The 20,335-nt window shown below is 41.1% G+C and overlaps 1 protein-coding gene across 1 annotated transcript in view; it reads left to right on the top strand.

The window, feature by feature from the left end:
• Positions 1 to 20,335, top strand: part of Sppl3 (signal peptide peptidase like 3) — a 101,920-nt gene that overhangs the window by 4,794 nt on the left and 76,791 nt on the right. The window lies entirely within an intron of this gene.

Genomic DNA, 20,335 nt, shown 5'->3' on the forward strand with positions numbered 1-20,335 from the left:
TACAGAACGGTAAGTTTCTATGCTCTGTTGAGTTCTCGCCCTGTAGTAGGTAGGTGGTAGAATTTCCTGATCAGATGAATGAGAATGTTTCTGTCTGTCCTGTCTACAACCAGACAGATTGTAGAGCAGCATGCCATTAAGTCAGATGGTCTGTGGCCGTGGTCGTGTGCAGAGAAGGAAAAAGAAACAGATCTCCAGAGCCATTGGAGGTCAGTTCTGATTTTGGTTATTGTATGTGTTCTGAGCATCACTTTTTTAGCAGCTGTACCTTTTTCAGAACATAGTATAAAACATGGAGGGCTGTAGACTGAGTTATTCAAACGTTTTTTGCCTATAGCTTAAAGTGCTATAATATGATATAGTTTAGATAATATGAAATTTAAGTTAAAATTAACCAAAGTTTACACCTTAAGTTCGTTTTTAAATCACTTCTCAATTTTATTATGAAGTCTTTGAGGGAAAAGAAACTGGAGACATTTTTATGTGTTCATTTCCTCTACAGATGCCACTGTAGTGTGAGATGTCATGCCGCTCTCTGTCTGATAGTAACGTCAGTAACATCGAGAAATCGCTGTTTCTTTTTTTATTTTTTTAAAACTCTTTTTTTTTTTAAAGATTTATTTTATGTACACAGTGTTCAGCCTCCATGTATGCCTGTAGGCCAGAAGAGGGCACCAGATCTCATTACAGATGGTTGTGAGCCACCATGTGGTTGCTGGGAATTGAACTCAGGACCTCCTGAAGAGCAGCCATTGCTCTTAACCTCTGAGCCATCTCTCCAGCCCCATCACTAAGTTTCTTTGTTCTTACCTGTTTCTTCAAACCATTTCATACAAAATTAAAACAAAAAAAAAAGAAAGATGTTTTGTTTTGTAGACCAGCTAGTCTGGAACTCACTGGTTCACCTGCCTCTGTCTCTAGAGTTTGGAATTAGAACCTTGCACCACCTACTCCTGAGGTGGAAGAATATTTTAAAGTAACTGACAAAGTGTTGCCTTAGTTGGGTATTGACATCTGAACATTTAAATAATTTATTTTCCTGACAATAAGCTATGAGTACAGTTTTTTAGAGTACTATAATCTTTAAAATGTTTTTTAGTTTTTTTGTTTGTTTCATTTTGTTTTGATTTTTTGAGACAGGGTTTTCTGTGTAGCCCCCTAGCTGGCCTTGAACTTAGAGACTCCTCTGCCTTTGCCTTGAGTGCTGGGGGTTTTAAAGGCGTGTGCCACCACCACCAGCTTTGTTGTTAAAGTTTAGTGGTTCTTTCTTGGAAGTTAAGATACTAGTTTTATGTGATTCTATAAACTGAGATGTATCTGTAACTTGGAGTTTCTATATCACATTTTTCTAAATTTAAGGAGTTAGAAGCAGACTGCCTTAACATTTTAACTTTTTAGGTGTCCCAAGGGACTCCCAGGTAAACAAATTCAGCTTTATAGGGAAAAATTCTGCAGTTAGTTCCTAGGACCTTTGGTAATCGCTGTAATTAGGTCTATGTCTTAAAGAAGATAATCTTGCTTACTGATGGAGCCCCTGTTATAGCTTAAGAAAACCAAAAACGGTTAGACTAGTTACTGCATTGCCTGCTAGAAACCTTCAGAAAAGTTTTGATTTTGTTTTCCTTGTTTGTAGGATTTATTCTAACTTGTAGAAAAAATTATAAAGCCTTTTGGGAATTGAGTATTGATGACTGCCCGCCCCCCATCCAGACATATCCCCTAGTTGTTTTCACTGTGAGTCCCCTGCATGAAGCGACCACTCAGAAGCTGGCCGCCTTACTGCTTTTCAGCTTGAAACCCTAAGACAGAATTCTGCTCTTGGAAATCTATATAGTTTGAGAGTGACTTTTACCTCTCATACCCGTGACTTAGCTGTATCTCAGGTGCAGTGTGGTGCCTCAGGCACTAACCATTGAGCACCACCACCACAGTGCTTCTGTGGGTCCTCTGCAGGGCTGCAGAGGGTCTGTGAGATGCTCTCTGTTTTCTACAGCTATTTGTTAGATTCTGGTAGGCTCCATACAGTTCTTCAGGATAGGAATGCTTTTTGTTGTTGTTGTTGTTGTTGAGTCTAACCAACATTTAAACTCTTGAGATGTCCACTTTATCAGGAATGATGATAGAAGTAGAATGTCTAATCTACATGCGAAATAGAAAAAGATAACATCTCCTGAGTAAATTGAAAGTGTGGGGATCATAGGAAAAGGTACAAGGGGAGGGGAGCAGAGAAAATTATCTAGATCAATAAAAACAATAATAAAAAGCCTCACACGGGAGAGAAAGCACTCACCAGGTGACCTTTGTCCAAGCTATAGCACAGCCTAAATGTCACATATAAAAAGCAAACCCAGAAAAAAAATAAACTAGTTTTAAAGCCCAGACAATTGATACTAATCATAAGATCATCTAAATTAAAATGTATCTACATTACAGAATGTATTGTTATAAATTATGTTTTAGGATATACGTTCAAAATAGGATCCCATATTCATGACTTAAAGGGATTCAAACATTACCCTCTTGGATGAGATGAATATCCCACACATTCAGCTTGTAAAGAGAAGTGTGTTATGTGTATAATGTGGAGTAGTTAAAGGAAAATATCTTCAAAAGTTCTTTTGTGAACTAATAATGATCAAAAGGTTGAGCGCTGGAAATGTAAAACAATTATAACCACCAAAAAAAAAAAAAAAAGTAGAATGACTTGTAAATTGCTACTGACTTACAAGTCTGAGTAGTCAAGTCCCGACCTTTTGCAGGTTTCATTGTCCACCCCTGCAGATCGCAGCAGAAGAGAAATCATAAGGTTACATTTATTTTCATGCAATAATTATTTGGGTCCTTTCAGGGCAAGTGGGCTTTCCCTGTATTTCTCTGTAATGCACAGGGAAGTAAGTTTTTCACTCTTCTAATAGCCAGGGCAAGGCTTTACCAGTTTCTTATCTGTTTCCTTACCCACAGTCTGAAGGCACACCCACTTCCCTCTATCTAGCAGCAGACCTAAACCTCACTCTTGACCTAAATAGGACATGCCTGATAGAATTTTGTCCATTGTTTCTTCAGCCTGTCTACACAGGCATTCTGAGTTTTGTGCCCAACTTTGTTTTGTTGTAGTCTTGTCTTTCAATTTGCCCTCCATGCCATCTAACTTTACCTTCAAAACTTGATTAAATCTTCAGGCCTTGTTGATGTTTTTTTAAAGAAAATATTTTACTGCCATCCATAGCTCTTTTTTGATATCTAAACATCCACACATTTAAACCCATTTCTCAGAAATGTTCATAAAAAATCTTAGAAGTCTTAGAAGTAAGAATTGTAAAGAACAAATGTTCTTATCTTTGACTTGGTTAGTGCAAACATTTTTAGCAATGCTGTCTGGTACCACAAGCCCAGTTAGCCAGCAGTGAGCCAAAGGCTAGAGAAAGATAAGATCATTAACTGAGTGAGGGCAAAAATAGAAGACACTCAGAACACTTGGGAAACTTAACTGTGAGAAACAGGAGGGAGAAGAATCTGAAGCCTGTGTGAGGTAGAGGGATTAGGAAAGGGGAAAGGTACAAAGGAGTGGAAGTGTGCTAGTGAGATGAGAGCAGTGCGGTGAGGCTGCAGGCAGGCTGGACAGTGAAGGTGTAAAGGCCTCTTGAGAGAACCAAGAAAGGAGAGAGGAGCGCCAGCGGGGCCATAAAGGGTTGGTTTTTCACTCTGAGTAAGAGTGTGTTTGAAGACAGGAGGAAGAAATAGATTTTGGAAAGAGAAAAGGCATTGTTTTGTTTTCCTTGTAGTTTAAGCTTAGAGTTTATTTTTCTTTAAATTATTGTAGCTATTATCTAAGAGTTGTATAGAAACTTAATGGGGAATGTTTAGTGTGTTTATCTAACACTTGGTCTTCATTATGTTGTCCCTAGGTTTGGTTGTATTATCTTTAGTGATACTGTTTTCAATTGTTTGAATATAAAATTCAACCTCTTTACATCTGACTTTTGAATAAATGGTCTTACAATCCCATTTCCCTTAAAAATGTTACTTGTGCTAAATTAAATAAACTGTGTTTGTCTAGTTTCAGGGACTTTCTATAGCTCTGGCCATCCTGGAACCTACTCTGTAGACCAGACTGGCCCTGACCACTGCTTCCTCAGTGCTCCACCACCACTCAGCTGGGTTGTTTTTTGTTTGTTTTCTGTTTCTAAATATCTTCTTTTAAAAGTCGTTTTTTTAAAACATTTTTTTTAATTTTTATTTATTATGTATATAGTGTTCTGTTTGCATATGCCTACTCTCCAGAAGGGGGCACTAGATCTCATTACAAATGGTTGTGAGCCACTATGTGGTTGCTGGGAATTGAACTCAGGACCTCAGGAAGAGCAGTCAGTGCTCTTAACCTCTGAGCCATCTCTCCAGCCCCTAAAAGTTGTTTTCTAAAGCCAGGAATGGTGGTGCATGCTTTTAATTCCAGAACTCAGAGGCAAATGGGTCTGTGTGAGGCCAGCATGCTAGATCTAGATAGTGAGTTCTTTGTCCTTTCTTTTTTAATTTTTATTTTGTTATTTATTTTATTTTAAATTTTATTTTATTTTCCATGAATGTATGCCTGTGTGAGTTTCAGATCCTCTGAAACTGGAGTTACAGATAGTTGTGAGCAACCATGTAGGTGCTGGGAATTGAATCTGGGTCCTCTGGAAGAGCAGCCAGTGCTTTTAACTGCTGAGCCATCTCTCCAGCCCTAGAGAGTGAGTTCTAAGATAGCCAGAGCTACATAGTGAGACCTGTTCTCAAAAAAGTAAATAAATTTGTTTTCTATATTTTATTATTTTGTGGGACATATGTCTCTCTCTCTCTGTGTATGTGTGTGTGTACACAGCAATGTATACACATGTATGTGTGGAAGTTGGTGGTAACTTTGTAGACTGGGTTCATTCTCCACCATGTGGATTCCAAGGACTGAATCCAGGTCACTTTACCTGCTGAGCCACCTTAAAGACTCTGAAGTTTTCTCTTTTAACTTATACTTCTTTCCTGTTTAATCATTATTATCCAGAAAGGGTAAATTAAAACAGTGCTGTGATATGGCATGTGTGTACTTAACCCTTACTAACTTAGCGGGGCCACAGTCTTACTTAGGTCATGGTTGTGTCCTGTTGCTTTCTCGGTTTTTTATACAGTCGCTTTAAAGTTTTCCTTCTCATTGTCCTTATGCACCCAAAGAGAGAATACTCCTTTCCTACACTTGCCTCTTGTAAGAATTGTGGGGATTTGTTTGTTTGTTTTTCAACAGGATCTCACGCTGTTGCTCAGGCTAACCTAGATCTTGCCCTTTAGCCCAGGCTGGCCCCAGACTCTGGGTATTCTTATTGCCTAAGCCTTTCACATTGTGGGATTATAAGAATGAGCCACTAAACTAGTCTCTCCAGGAATGGGATCCTCCTGCCTCAGCTTTTCCTTATGCTGAGACTATAGATCTGTCTCTACCACCACACCTTAGTCTTTTTTTCTTTTTTTTAAATATTTATTTATTATGTATACAGTATTCGGCCAGCATGGTGCCAGAAGAGGGCACCAGATCTCATTACAGATGGTTGTGAGCCACCATGTGGTTGCTGGGAATTGAACTCAGGACCTCTGGAAAAGCAGCCAGTGCTCTTAACCACTGAGCCATCTCTCCAGCCCCTCTTTTATTTTTAACATATTTTTTATTGAGCTCTACATTTTTCTCAGCTCCCCTCCCTTCCTTTCCCCTCCCCCCTTCCATCCTCCCAGAAGGTCCCCATGTTCCCAGTTTACTCAGGAGATCTTGTCTTTTTCTATTTTCTACTTCCCATGTAGTCTCTTTTAGTGTCCGCATTGTTGTCTAAGTTCTCTGGGATTGTGGTTTGTAGGCTGGCTTTCTTTGCTTTATGTTTAAAAACCACTTATGAATGAGTACATGTGATAATTGTCTTTCTGTGTCTGGGTTACCTCACTCAAAATAATGTTTTCTAGTTCCATCCATTTTCCTGCAAAATTCAAGCTGTCATTATTTTTTTCTGCTGTGTAGTACTCCGTTGTGTAAATGTACCACATTTTTTTTTATCCATTCTTCGATCAAGAGGCATTTAGGTTGTTTCCAGGTTCTGGCTATGTCAAGCAAAGCTGCTGTGACCATAGTTGAGCACATGTCCTTGTGGCACGATTGAGCATCCTTTGGATATATACCCAAAAGTGGTATTATTATTGGGTCTTGAGGAAGGTTGTTTTCTAATTTTCTGAGAATCGCCACACTGACATCCAAAGGGGCTGTACCAGCTTGCATTCCCACCAGCAATGCAGGAGTGTTCCCTTTTCCCCACAACCTCTCTAGCATAAGTTGTCATCAGTGTTTTTGATCTTGGCCATTCTTACAGGTGTAAGATGGAATCTCAGAGTAGTTTTGATTTGCATTTCTCTGATGACTAAGGATATTGAACATTTCCTTAAGTGTCTTTCAGCCATTTTAGATTCCTCTGTTGAGAGTTCTCTGTTTAGGTCTGTATTCATATGATCTTTTGGTGTTCAATTTCTTGAGTTCTTTGTATATTTTGAAGATCAGACCCCTGTCTGATGTGGGGTTAGTGAAGATCTTTTTCCCATTCTGTAGGCTGTCGTTTTGTCTTGTTGACTGTGTCCTTTGCTTTACAGAAGCTTTTCAGTTTCTGGAGGTCACGTTTTATTAATTGTTTCAGTGTCTGCTCCTGGGGTTATATTTAGGAAGTGGTTCCCTGTGCCAACGTGTTCAAGTGTTCTTCCCACTTTCTCTTCTATAAGGTTCAGTGTGGCTGGCTTTATGTTGAGGTCTTTCATCCATTTGGACTTGAGTTTGGTGCATGGTGATAGATATGGTTCTATTTTCATTCTTCTACATGTTGATATCCAGCTATGCCAGCACCATTTGTTAAATATGCTTTCTTTTTTCCGTTTGATATTTTTTGCTTCCTTGTCAAAAATCAGGTGTTCTAAGATGTGTGGATTGATATCCGGGTCTTCTATTCGGTCCCTGTCTGTTCTTATGCCAATACCAGGCTCTTTTCTGTACTGTAGCTCTGTAGTAGAGTTTGAAGTCAGGGATTGTGATGCCTAGGATTGTTTTGGCTACCCTGGATTTTTTGCTTTTCCAAATGAAGTTGAGTAACGTTCTTTCGAGGTCTGTGAAGAATTTTGCTGGGATTTTGATGGGCACCCACCTTACTCTTATATTCTCTTTTTTGTATCAAATCTAAGGACACAAAATTAAATTCTAAGTGGGTGATAAAGAATGAGATAATAAACTTGGCTCATCAGATTCAGCTTAGGCATGTAGTTTTGGAGGTGGGAAAAAAGAGAAAGGATGTCACTCCTTTTCCCTAAAGTCTACTCTAGGGTAATCACAAAGGTAAATTGCATGTGTCTGCAATTTTACCTGTCCATGTGACAAATACTTAGCTGTAGAATATATGACATGTGAAAATTACGCTACAGGAGGAAATAAGACTCATTCAGAGCCGTTTATGGAAAACAACCCTGTGCCGGCAGTGCTTCTCTCTCACAGGTATTAAGCACAGCTTCTATCTTGGTCCTGACAGAGCTGTTGTGGTTGTTTATTTCAGTTATACCACAGATAACAAACTGATTTAAGAATTGAAAGATTGTTGAGGATGTATTATTTATATATTATATCCAAATTTAATTATTAAATTTATTTATATTAAATAATTAAAATGAATCTTATTTTATTTTTTTGACATTTTTTTAATTTATTAAAGATTTCTGTCTCTTCCCCCCCCCCGCCTCCCCTTTCCCTCCCCCCCCCCCAACCAAGCCCCCCCCCCCCTAGTCAGCCCAAAGAGCAATCAGGGTTCTCTGCCCTGTGGGAAGTCCAAGGACCACCCACCTCCATCCAGGTCTCGTAAGGTGAGCATCCAGACTGCCCAGGCTTCCACAAAGCCAATACGTGCAGTAGGCTCAAAAACCCATTGCCCATGTTCTTGAGGTCTCAGTAGTCCTCATTGTCCACTATGTTCAGTGAGACCTGTTTTAACCCAGGCTTTTTCAGACCCAGGCCAGCTGGCCTTGGTGAGTTCCCTATAGAACATCCCCATTGTCTCAGTGTGTGTCTCTCCAATGGACAGGTCAATCAGACAGAAACCTAATAGAGAATTAAGAGAATTACTAGAGGTAATGAAACAAATGGACCTAACAGACATCTATAGAACACTCCACCCAAAAAGGAAAGAATATACCTTCTTCTCTGCAGCTCATGGAACCTTCTCAAAAATTGACCATATACTCGTAAACAAAGGAAACCTCCACAGATACAAAAGAATATCAGTGTCCACCTGTGTCTTATCAGATCACCACGGATTAAAGTTAGAAGGCAACAACAATGCTGCCCCCAGAAAGCCGACAAACTCATGGAAACTGAACAATCAACTACTGAACCACACCTGGGTGAAGGAAGAAATTAGAAAGAAATTAAAGTCTTCCTTGAATGTAATGAAAATAAAGAGACAACATACTCAAACCTATGGGACACGATGAAAACAGTGCTAAGAGGAAAGTTCATAGCACTAAGTGCCCACTTAAAGAAAACGGAGAAAGCATACATTGGAGACTTAACAGCACACCTTAAAGCTTTAGAAAAAAAAGAAGCAGATGTGCCCAGAAGGAGTAGAAGACTGATTCTTATTTTAAAAGTAGTGTCAAGAGATGGTCAGCAAATGAATGGATAGTAACCAATTTGTATTGAGTCAATTGTGAGCTCTGTAGAGACTCAGTCTCTTCTTGGTTGGGTGTTTTGTTTTGTGACAGGAGACTGTGGGGTGAGTGGTTTGGTTTTGGAGGCAACCTTGAAGTCTAAACTGACCTTAAATGTGCTTGGTAGCTGGGATGACCTTGAATTCTTTGTGTGCTTCCTGAGTGTAGGGATTAGAGGTGGGCAGATGCTTTTGGTATTTCATAGGACTCTCTGTTCTTGGTTAGTTTCTTGGTTTTGAGACAATCTTGTATTGCAGCTCACAGTGGCTGACCTGGAATTAATTCACTGTGCATCCTTGAACTCATTGAAGTTTTCTGTCTCAACCTTCCAAGTGATGGGATTACAGGTATGAGCCTATATGCTCTCCTCTTGATTTTTATAGAATTTTTTTTTTTTGGTTTTTTTTCGAGACAGGGTTTCTCTGTGATTTTGGAGCCTGTCCTGGAACTATCTCTTGTAGACCAGGCTGGTCTCGAACTCACAGAGATCTGCCTGCCACCACTGCCCGGCTACAGAAATTTTTTTTTTTTTTTTGGTATTTTGTTCATTTATTTTTCCAACTTTCCAAGTTCAGTAAAGTATCTTTATATTCAGATTATTTCTGGATGGTTGGCTCTTGCTTGTTGTCTGATTTGGTAGTCTTTGCCCCTACTTTGTGGTCTTACCAACATCAACCATTTTATGCCACTGCACAATCTTCATTACCTTTTAATTGAAGAAAATAATGAACTTACATTTAGTGTAATTATTTAATACAATTGTATTTGATTTTTTTCCTCTTTTGAAAAATTTCTGTCCTACTCTTTTTCCCTTAACATGAGTTTTTTTTTTTTAGAATTATATTTAATTATGTGTGTGTGTTTGAAAGTGTATGCTTATGAGTGCAGGTGCCTACAGAGGCCAGAGAAGGGAGTCGGATCCCCTGGAACTGGAGCTACCTGTGGTGGGGAATCTTTTGACCTGGGTGCTGGGAACTTAACTTAGATCTCTGGAAGAGCAACACTTGAATTTAATTTCTGAGTGTCTATCTAGCCTGGAGTTAGTTATTATGTCTTCATATTTGTTACATATTCTCTTTTATTTTCTCTCTCTTTTCATATTTTGCTTATTTTTGGAGACAAGGTTTCTCTTTGTAGCCCTGGCTGTCCTGAAACTCACTCTGTAGACCAGGCTAGCCATGCAGATCTGTCTGCCTTTGCCTTTCAGCTTTTTTTTTTTTTTTTAATTAGTGTTCTTGTTTAGGTTACTTTAGTGATTTAAGAATCACCAGTAAGCTGGGTGTGATGTCACGCGTCTTTAGTTCCAGCACTTGCGAGGCAGAGAAACCCTGTCTTGGGGAAGGTGGGAGTAATCATCAGTAACTAGGAACTAAAATAGCATTACACCAGCTTGGTCTCTTTGTTGAGCAGAAAATGGGGCACAGTAGAAAGGTGTGCCTCCACTCCAGGCTGCCTGTGATTCTGAAGGAGCTCAACCCTGGCACTGGAATTATCTTAAGGCAGTTTTCGGATGGTGCTTTTGTATTTAAGATGGTGTGTCATTGTATAGGCCTAAGCTCCTCCTGCCTTGGTTCCCTGATTTGGGGGATTACAGGTGTGTACTGAATTGAGCTCTCGTTTGTTCACTTAAGTGTCACTTTCATTTGTTTGTTTTTAGACAGAGTTTCTCTGTGTAGCTCTGGCTGTCCTTGCTCAGTAGACCAGGCTGACCTTGAACACACAGAGACCCTCCTGGGTGGTGGGATTAAAAGCATTTACCACCACTGCCCAGCCACGTTCCTTTTTTCTTTTTAAAGACTTTTTTAATATTTTAAGTTCATGTGTTTGTGTGTATGTAGGAATGTATCCTGTGTGTCTAGAGGCCAGATGTAGATGTCATATCCCAGGAGCTGGAGTTATGCAGAGTTATGAGTTGCCCGACATGGGTGGAACCAAACCCAGGTCCTCTGTAAGAACATCATGTGCTCTTAACCACCGAGCCATCTGTCTAGCCACCTTCCCCCAATTATTTTTTCTTCTGGCTATTTCATCTTTTCCTGCTTCTTTGTATGCCTAGCCATTGTGAATTGTGTGTTTTACTGTGTGCTGATGTTTGCTGTATTCTTCCATAGTCAAATGGCATTATGCTGTCCTTAACCTGTGATGCTTGCTAAGGTTTTCATGGCATTCACAGACGCCACTGTGCGTGGCCTGATTAGCTCCCACTCCCAAGGGCTCCTCCCTTGCAGAGATTCTTACAGAGACTTTGGTGTTGTGCTCTGGGTGGTTTCTTTACTCTAACCAGTGGACCACAGACTATTTCCAGTCCTTTGTGAGCTCTGGTGTCACACAGAATACAGGCTTTCTGTATATGGAAAACAAGTCCTAGATGTTTCTTTCTCCCCAAACTCAGTGTCTTCTCAATTCACTGAGACCTTCTGATTCAATGCTCTCTCCTTTCCTTAATTCTTCTTTAGTTTTGTATTTATACTTTCTTCTTCTTTAAAAAATAAATTAGTATATAGGGACTGGAGAGATGGCTCGGTGGTTAAGAGCACTGACTACTCTTCCAGAGACCCAGATTCAATTCCCAGCATCCACATGGCTGCTCACAATTGTCTGTAACTCCATACATGCAGGTAAAACACCAGTGCACATTTTTAAAAAATCAATATATAAAAAGATACATTTTTGGTGATAGAACAAAATGGTTTTTTATGGTCTAGCCTGTAAGAACTGACACTTTTTTTTTAACTTAACACTATTTTATTACCTTTTTGAAGAATTTTTCCACAGATTTTAAACTTAAATAACATGTTCTAAAACTGTGTGCTGGCTTCAGTGTTTTTGCTTTGTTTCTTTGCCTTGTCACAGATTGTCATTTTAGATAACATACTGGTGGTAAAGGACCTGCTGGGTCAGTAACGCAATTTCCAGATAGTCTCTTGTTTTTTTCTCAACTGCATATTTGAAATTCCTTTTTTATGTGTTATTTCAATTCTCGGTTGTATTTGAGTTGTGTTGGCTTGCACATACTTACAATGTATGTGTTTATAGTATTTGTTTCTGTATTCACAGTTGCTTCTGAGCCACAAAGCAATACTATGTAGCACCAAACGTACTTGCTTCAGTAAATGTGCAACACAGTTGCCAAGGGTTGTGCACTCTCTTTCCTGGTCACACTATCCACTTGTAGTAACCCTTCTCTAGAGAAGATTACTGATGTCTGAGTGTGTATTTGGTTGTCATCCTAGTGTGCTTGTTGTAAGTATTTAGTGAGCCGGTTAGGCTTATTAGCTTTTGCAGTATGGAGACCAGTATCCTACAATGAACTATTTTGTCTTGTGTGGTACTTGATTTTGTTTGGTTACTTAAGCCTGAAATGCTTTTGTGCATAAATTTAGAACGTTTAACATAGTGCATTGTCCCTGAGTCTACATGCTTATATGTTGGAGTATACTGTCGTTTTATTTAGAATTTGGCCAACAGTTTAACATTTGGAAAGTATGCCACATGCAAGAGTGCTCCTCTGGGTGTTCTAGTCACAGCTTAACTACAGTTAGGACATCATAATTGATTTCCTTAGTTTTCTGTTTTGAGACAGGGTTTTCCTTTATAGTCCAGGCTGATCTCGGATTGAATTTTTAAGTCTTTGTCAGCCTCCCCCATAACCTGAATACAATTTTATTCAAGATTTTAAATAATATTTTTTATAAAACAAAAGTTTGTGTTCATTGAACTATTAGAAAGCAGTAGTGTCACTCACTGTGTTAGCCATCCTGGTGTTCAGTCCGTGGTTGTTTAATAGCCCTAGTCATCCCTGATTGTGAATTTATTAGCTACTAATCAGGAATCGTTTTCTTGCACTTATTTGCACATGTAGTTGTCAGTAAAAATCATGGCATATGACCACAGTGAATCAGTGATGTGTTTAAGGAAGCTAAGAGTGGTTTGAACATACATACATCATCAGAGCACAGTATCAGCTGCCACACAGCAGCACAGCCACCAGCAGCTGTCAGTCTCCATTCTGCAGTGCTATTAAAGGTTACCGTAGCCATAGTTTTCCTGTTTATTTTATTTTAGTTGAGAACAAATACCAGAGGTGGTTTATTGGCCATGTCGTGTGTTTTGTAAGGCTTAAGGAGACATTCCGCTGAGTGGTTTTCAATGCCTAATTGACAGCATTTATCTTAGAGGACTGGTTTTATGAGTTGCACTACTGCTTGTCTGTTAGAAATGCATATGCCCTAATCCTTTGATAAGTACCACTTTTTTGCATTATTAAAAATACAATCTTGGCCGGGCGGTGGTGGCGCACACCTTTAATCCCAGCACTCGGGAGGCAGAGGCAGGCGGATCTCTGTGAGTTCGAGGCCAGCCTGGTCTACAAGAGCTAGTTCCAGGACAGGAACCAAAAGCTACAGAGAAACCCTGTCTCGAAAATTAAAAAAAAAAAAAAAACAATCTTTAGCCAGATGTGGAGGTGCACACTTTTAATTCCAGCACTTGGGAGGTCAGAAGCAGGTGGATTTTTTGAGTTTGAGGCCAGCCTCATCTACATAGTGAACTCAGAGAAAGCCAGGGCTACATAGAGGGACTCTCATAAAAACAAGCAAAATTTTTAAAAATGTGTTGTCATTACTTACCCCTCCCCTTTTCCGTGGTGTTAAAACAATTTTTTTTCTTACTCTTTGTCAAGTTACAGTACCAGGTAGAATTTTATTATACTTATTGTTTTTTGTCATACTCCTGAGAAAGGAACCAAAAATAAAAAAGAAGAAAAGACTAGAATTTTATTGCTGAACCATCAGTAAGAGTTAGTTAGCTTCCTGAATAAGCCGCTGCCTACAAAGAAGAGAGAAAGGTTAGAATTAAATTCTTAAATTGTGACAGTGTCACCAGGTCCACGTTGCCAGTGTATACTGCAACAGTGCAGACGTATTTGTGATCTGAGCTAAGATGGGAGTTCTGGATGCTGAGGAGGTTAAAGGTAGAAAAATTGCCTTAAAGCCACTCCTTACCCCACTTGAGACAGGGTCTCCAGTATCTCAGGCTGGCCTCAAACTCATTGCATATAACCTTGAACTTGTGGTTCTCCTGCCCCAGCTGGGAGTGCTGGGGGGGGGGGGTGCTCCTAGGAGGGTGTGCCACCATCGTCTGTTTACAAGGTGCTAGGTCTAACCCAGGACTCCATGCCTGCTAAGCAAGCACGCTACCTGTTAAGCCACATTCCCAGCCAAAGGACATTTTCTTACCATTGTAATCATCTTTATAGGTGTTCTTCAAGGCCAGGTGACATGAACAAATTTTATCATTTTTTTCTTCTGTATAAACAGTATTCAACTATCCTGAGTATATTTACAGTATACCCAAAATTTAAGGAAATGACAAAATTTTGACCCAGTACTCCATTCAAATCCACTAGTCATCACCCACACTTTAACTGTATGCCTTTTCCACTTACCAAGACTTCCAGATGACAAAGCAGCTTGGTACCAAAATTTAAATTTAAGGGAACAAGACATAAGTATTCTACTGTTACTATAAAAATGTTGGATGCTGGCTAAATTTTATCCTTAATTAGAATTTAAACACTCTTCCCCCTCCCCCAAACATCTCAATGGTGTTAACCCGCTGCCTCGTCCACAAGGTGACCAGTTATCACTCTTTCCAAAGGGTGCTTGGGCCCCTGTGTTGACTTCTGCAGTTGCTGTATAAGGAACAGCCAGCGATAATCTAGTAAGAGAAGGTGCCAGGAGTGATGCAAAAATTGGCTACACTTAGTATTGCAGCCCACACATAGACACACGCCCGCACGCCCGCACACAAGCAGACACATACACTGCTATGTTTGTTCCATTTGAAAGCTCTCATTCTCACTGGAATCTCCATTTCCATCCCCATGGCTTAGGCTACCAGCTTTTTGTTTGTTTTTCGAGACAGGGTTTTTCTGTGTAGCCGTGGCCGGCCTGGAACCCTCAGAGATCTGCCTGCGTCTGCCTCCCAAGTGCTGGAATTAAAAGTGAGTTACTACCAGCTTTTTTTCTCCCAGCCCCAGAAGTTGACGACTTGTCAGCTTTCTACATGTCACCGTTTACCAAGCTCCCAACCACCACCACTACCCACTTTACCTAACTGCTGACTCCACACTAGAAAGCTGGCAAGATCACGTAGGGGCTAGACCTGAAACGCAGGCAGCTCTCCCAGGGACACAAAGCTGGTTGAAGGACTCCTTCTGAAGGAAGGTGGATTCACTCACACCTTCCTGATCCTGGAAACCATTGCTAGGTGCTGCTTTCTCCACTGTAGATGGGAAATAAAACAACAAGAATTTAGGGTCCCTATAGTCTAGTCTTCCCATGAGGTGTACAAAATTGACCTCTGGAAACTTCCAAGGGCCAGGAGCAACCCTGGCTGTCCCCCAAACCTCCTAGCAGGGTCGCAGGGAAGGAGCTAAACACCTTACACCCGGTCCTCACCTTCTTAATAATGGGCAACGATATCCATTTCTTTTATTTCTCTGCTTTATTTCTGCCTGAGTAGCACATCCTGTGAAGTCCTGTTTCATCTTTTCCGGCATCTGGATGTTTTTGATAGCTACCTTCCTGTAGCACATCATTCTCTGCGGTAGACTCTAAATCCCCAGCTCCTCTCTCAGGCAGCATAGTGGGGTCTGTCGTTGTTGGGAGTAGATGGTAGAAGTCTTAGGAGGACGGGATCTGGCCAACTGCAGTCATCATCTGGGGAGGTGCCAGTACAGCTCATTGGGAAGTGGATGATACTGCCTTCTGTTGTCCCGAACCCGCCCCTACCCTCGCATCGTTTGTCCCTATTCGCAGAACGTAACCCCCAGAATTTCTCCCATTGGTCCGTGGGCGCAATGGTGGTTGCTGACTGGATCTTTTCTGCTGCTTTGTGGTGAGGCACATCCTGTAGCTTTTTCCAGCTGTGCGAAAAGTCACGTCAAATCCCGAGTGGCTGTCAGGTGTATTCAAGTATACTCTCCGAAGGAGGCCTCCGGAGGTGGGTGGGCCTCTCCCTTCTTCCAAAGGTACCTGAAATAGGGCCGACTGGGAATAGCTACCGAGGTATGCTGCAGGCACATTGGCACAGGAAGAGTCCTTGAGGGCTTCTACTGTCTCATTCTTAATTTTTAGCAATGCTTACATTCTTTTGTTTGTTTTTATTCATTTTACATTCCAACTACAGTCTCGCTCCCACCCCAATGCTTACATTCTTAGCAAGGGATAAGGATCCCACTTACAACTGCTCCTACACTAGAGCAGCCCAGTGTGAGGGGACTGGGGATAGGAAGGCAGGGAGATTTGTTTTTAAAGTCAGGGATTATTATCCCCAAAGGGATCTCCACCAGGCAGTGCGGGTTTAAGAAGTTGGTGCTCTGGGTGGATTGGGGTAGAAAGGATGGCAGTGTTTGCCCCGGGGAAGGAAGTAGCTACTGTGTGAGAGAATCCCTTAATTTAGCCTTATATTTGGAGGGAAATACCCCAGTGGACAAGAAGGTCTTCATCTGAGATATCTCCCCTAATTTAGGGAAACTGATGACTTAAGTGATTACAGAGCAGTGAAAATTGAGGACGAGCCCAGGGACAGATCTGGGTGTAATCAGCACGTCATACACTAGCTGCTTGCTGTTCAAGTCCGCTCAAGTGCGTAAACAAAAACGGGGAATCTAGTAATTGTCTCCCAAAGCCAAAGGCTTTGAACAGCTAACCTTAAATGCCTATATATGTAGTTTTGATACATAAATTGTATGTCAATAATGTGATTAGAAGTTTCCTGTTTACATTTTTACATTTTTCTCTACTTGGTTTGAATAACAGTTTGAATAAAGACACATAATATAAAAGTGAAAGATAGTAGTAACAATGAGTATTTCTCCCAGGAGCATTCTGTGTGTGTGTGTGTGTGTGTGTGTGTGTGTGTGTGTGTGTGTGTGTGTGTGAAAAGAGTTTCTTTTATCCTGCATTTTTCTAATGCTGGGCTTAGGATTTTGAGGAGTTCATAGTTCTATAAGATGTATATCCTGAGGAAGAAGTGGCACCAGGTAAGGCCTAAGATTAAGCACTATGACACTAATGATGGTACCAAAATCTGAACCTCTGATGCATGCATGCACACACACACACACACACAGCCTCTGATTAAAGGCTTGGCCAGCCTTGTTTCATTTATTTGAATTAAAAAGCAGTATTTCAGGAGACGGAGGGAAGGTCACTGAGTGGTTGTAACCGTCAGATTCAGCACTGGCACTGGCAGTCTCTCTGCAGTTGCTCAGAAGCAGCTCTTCCTGGGGTCACTTTCTCTTTTCCTTTTTGCAAAGCTGTCTTTTCACTTAGACTCCAGATTAGGTGGTACCTCCACCCCCTTGAGTTACTGCCATAATACTTCCATCGCCTCCATTGCATTCAGCTCCTGACTGAGTCAGCATCCTTCATCAGCATTGGATTTAAAGCTACCAGGTCTTGTGTTCTTCAAATGCAGATTAGAAAGGTAATTTTCTAAGAACATATGTTTTCTCTATACTCCTTTATTTTATTTTTTTTCTTTTTTTCCATTTTCATTCTTGTGATAATACTCCTTTATTTTTTAAACAATCAAGGGCTTGCTTGTTTCTGTTGCTGGGGATCAAACTCAGGGCCTTCTTCCTGATGGACAATCATCATTTTACCCACAAGGGTATTTCCTCTCCCCCCCCCCACCCCCCAAGACAGAATTTCTCTGTGTAGCCCTGGCTGTCCTGGAACTCATTCTGTAGCTCAGACTAGCCTCGAACTCACAGAGCTCCACCTGCCTCTGCCTCCCGAGTGCTGGGATTAAAGGTGTGCGCCACCACTGCCTCTGCCCCTAAGGTTCTTTGATGTGGGAGTACTGTTCTAGATGTTGTCTTGGTTGCTGTTCAACTGCTCCAAAGGCTCTTTTGTGTGTTGTATGTGGGGGTTACTGTTCTAGATGTTGTCCTAGTCACTGTTCTCGTGCTGTGAAGAGACATTAATAAGGCAACTTGTAAAAGAAAACATTTAGTCTTGGTGATACTGGCACATGCCTTAAATCCCAGCATTCGGGAAGAGACATAGTAAATTACTGGACAGCCAGGGCTAGCTACACAGAGATCCTGTCTCAAAAAACAAAAAAGGAAAAAGAAAACACTTAATTGTGGGCTTGCTTTCAGTTTCAGAGGACTCATGGCAGCAAACACGGTACTGTAGGAGTAGCTGAGAGCAGAACTCACATCTGACCAACAAGTTTTAGGTGGGGAGTAAGAAATTGAAAGTAGTGTGGGCTTTTCGAAACCTGCCCCCATTGATACAGCTCTTCCAACAAGACCACACCTCCTAATGCTTCCTAAGTAGTCAACATCTAGGAACCATGCATTCAAATATATGAGCCTATGGGGACCATTTTCATTCAAACCACTACAGAATTCCAAAACCTTTTGACCATTTTTCATTCCTTGTTTGCTCATTTTTACACTCTTGTCAACTCTCTGGTGATAATAGAACTTCCCCAGAAGCAACAAATATGCATCAAATTAAGAGTCCCCTTGTTCCTGCAAACTGCAAATGTCCCCATTAGCAGAAAGGTGTTGTGCTGTGCTGTGCAGTGCAGCTTTTAGAAGTTTGAAGTGTGTGTGAAGCCTGTTAGAATCCCACCCTCAAGGAGCTTCTGGATAATAATAAACTACCTCTGATTGGTTCTGAGAAGATAGCAAATGAGTGTGAGCTAAGTGGGAATAGTGGGAATAGTGGGAACTGTAAGTAGAAAAGCCCCTCTAAAGATACCAGGCTAATGTTGCCATCTAGAAGTGCTTCTAGGAAACCCTTTATGGTTGTCATTCTCAAGCAGAGTCTGTAGTGCTTTCTGCCCACATTCTGACTAAAAAGAACAGTGGTCTGCCCTCCCCCATTGGACCAGGGTTCCCTTGAGCCCTGTATTGAGCCATGAGTTCTGTGGTCATACTAACTAGCAACTTCATTCTTCCCTGATCTGGGAAAAAAAAAAAAAAAAGATTGAGGTGACCTTGTGATTCCAGGGTTTACTTAAGATTCAAGGCCCTTGCCAAAGAGGAGGTTGCAAGGTCTAGATCTTGAACCCCTATCTTCTACCTCATAGAGCTGGGGCTGGCAGGGGAGCTGAGCTTTGGAGCTAACGATGGTACTTGATTGTGGGCAAAGTGAAGCCAGATAGGGTGAGACAACTCAAGTCCCTGTGACCATAGCCAAGCATTGCCTGAGTAAATGACACCCTGCTGTGTTACATGCAGAGTGTCTAGTAGGCTTCTCAGTCCTGGTCAGTGGGCTCAGCCGGCCAGAGCAGATGTAAACAGGTAGGTGGAGGTAGGAGGATCGTGAAAACAGCCTTGGATACACATCCCAGCTCTGTCCCAACAAAGTTTAATTTGGCAAACTCATCTACCTCTTTGAGTTTAGTTTTCTCATACAAAGGGGACTGTGATAGTCCTTATTTTTTAGGGGCAATTTGGAGATAAAATGCTATATTCAGATTATGTAGTATGGTATTAGACACCTTACCAAAGATGCTAGCAGACAATTGGCCTTACCCTAAAACCACTGTCTATGTTTGGACTAGGAAGTTTTGTTGTTGTTGTGAATTGTTCAGTGCCTCAAAAGATGCTGTCAAAGCATTTAAATGTGAAGATCTGCATTGGTGTTATTTGCCCTTCCACAGTCATGTGTACTTCATAGTGTCCCCATGTGCTAAGCAGAGGTCAGTTAGGCTGAAAGAGGTCAAAGTAGGTAAAAACACAGGGAAAAAAAAAAGCCAATATGGTCTTTTCCTTAGAAGATGGTAGGGAACAGGGAGACAGAACAATAGGCTGGTTAAAGTGGATTATTTTTCTAAAGTTTGAAACATAGGGCCTTTGTTTTTATGCCCATTGAAACTGGCCTGTTTGGGAAACCTTCTAGGAGGGTCACATAGTTCATTTTAGTTTGATAAGGTGGTGACTCCATCCTCACTTTTATCCTGGCCTTTTAGGGCCTATTGTAAGAACTTCATGCAGAATAGGAACCTCCTACAGTTTTTTAAATTTAGCAGTTTAATGAATATCTGACCACTACCCAAGAGATGTTGTCATACTGCACTTCCAGTGTTAAGAACCAAAAATGTATACAGATAATACCAGATGTCCTCTGAAGGGTAAAACTGCTTACCTGTTAAGTAACCACCCCACATAATCTGTAATGAGCGCCTAACTCTCTTAGCATCACGTGAAGTCTACAGGGCATTCAGACCCACTTACAGATGAAAGGGTGGAAATAGCCTCAATTACAGATCACACTAGCTTGAGGGTAGAATATACCATAGGATGTGTAATCAGCTCTAGGAGCTAAGGAGCTGGATTTGACTCAGTGTCATGCTGTATGTATAGTGAGGTTCCCGGTTAACACTTGGGTTTTCTTTTTGCAATGTTAGTGGAACGAAAGCTCTGTGCAAGACAGGCAAGTACACTAGCGCTGAACCTCAGCTGCCTGTCGTTAGTGGCTCTGAACAAAGGATCAGGCAATAGGACCAGGTTCTGGCATTACATTCTAATTCACTGACCGGGGGGGGGGGGGGGGGGGGGGGGGCC

This window comes from Alexandromys fortis, unplaced genomic scaffold, assembly GCF_014885135.2.
Source record: "Alexandromys fortis isolate MF-2015 unplaced genomic scaffold, M_Fortis_MF-2015_v1.1 scaffold_382, whole genome shotgun sequence".
In the NCBI taxonomy this organism is placed as follows: Eukaryota; Metazoa; Chordata; class Mammalia; order Rodentia; family Cricetidae; genus Alexandromys; species Alexandromys fortis.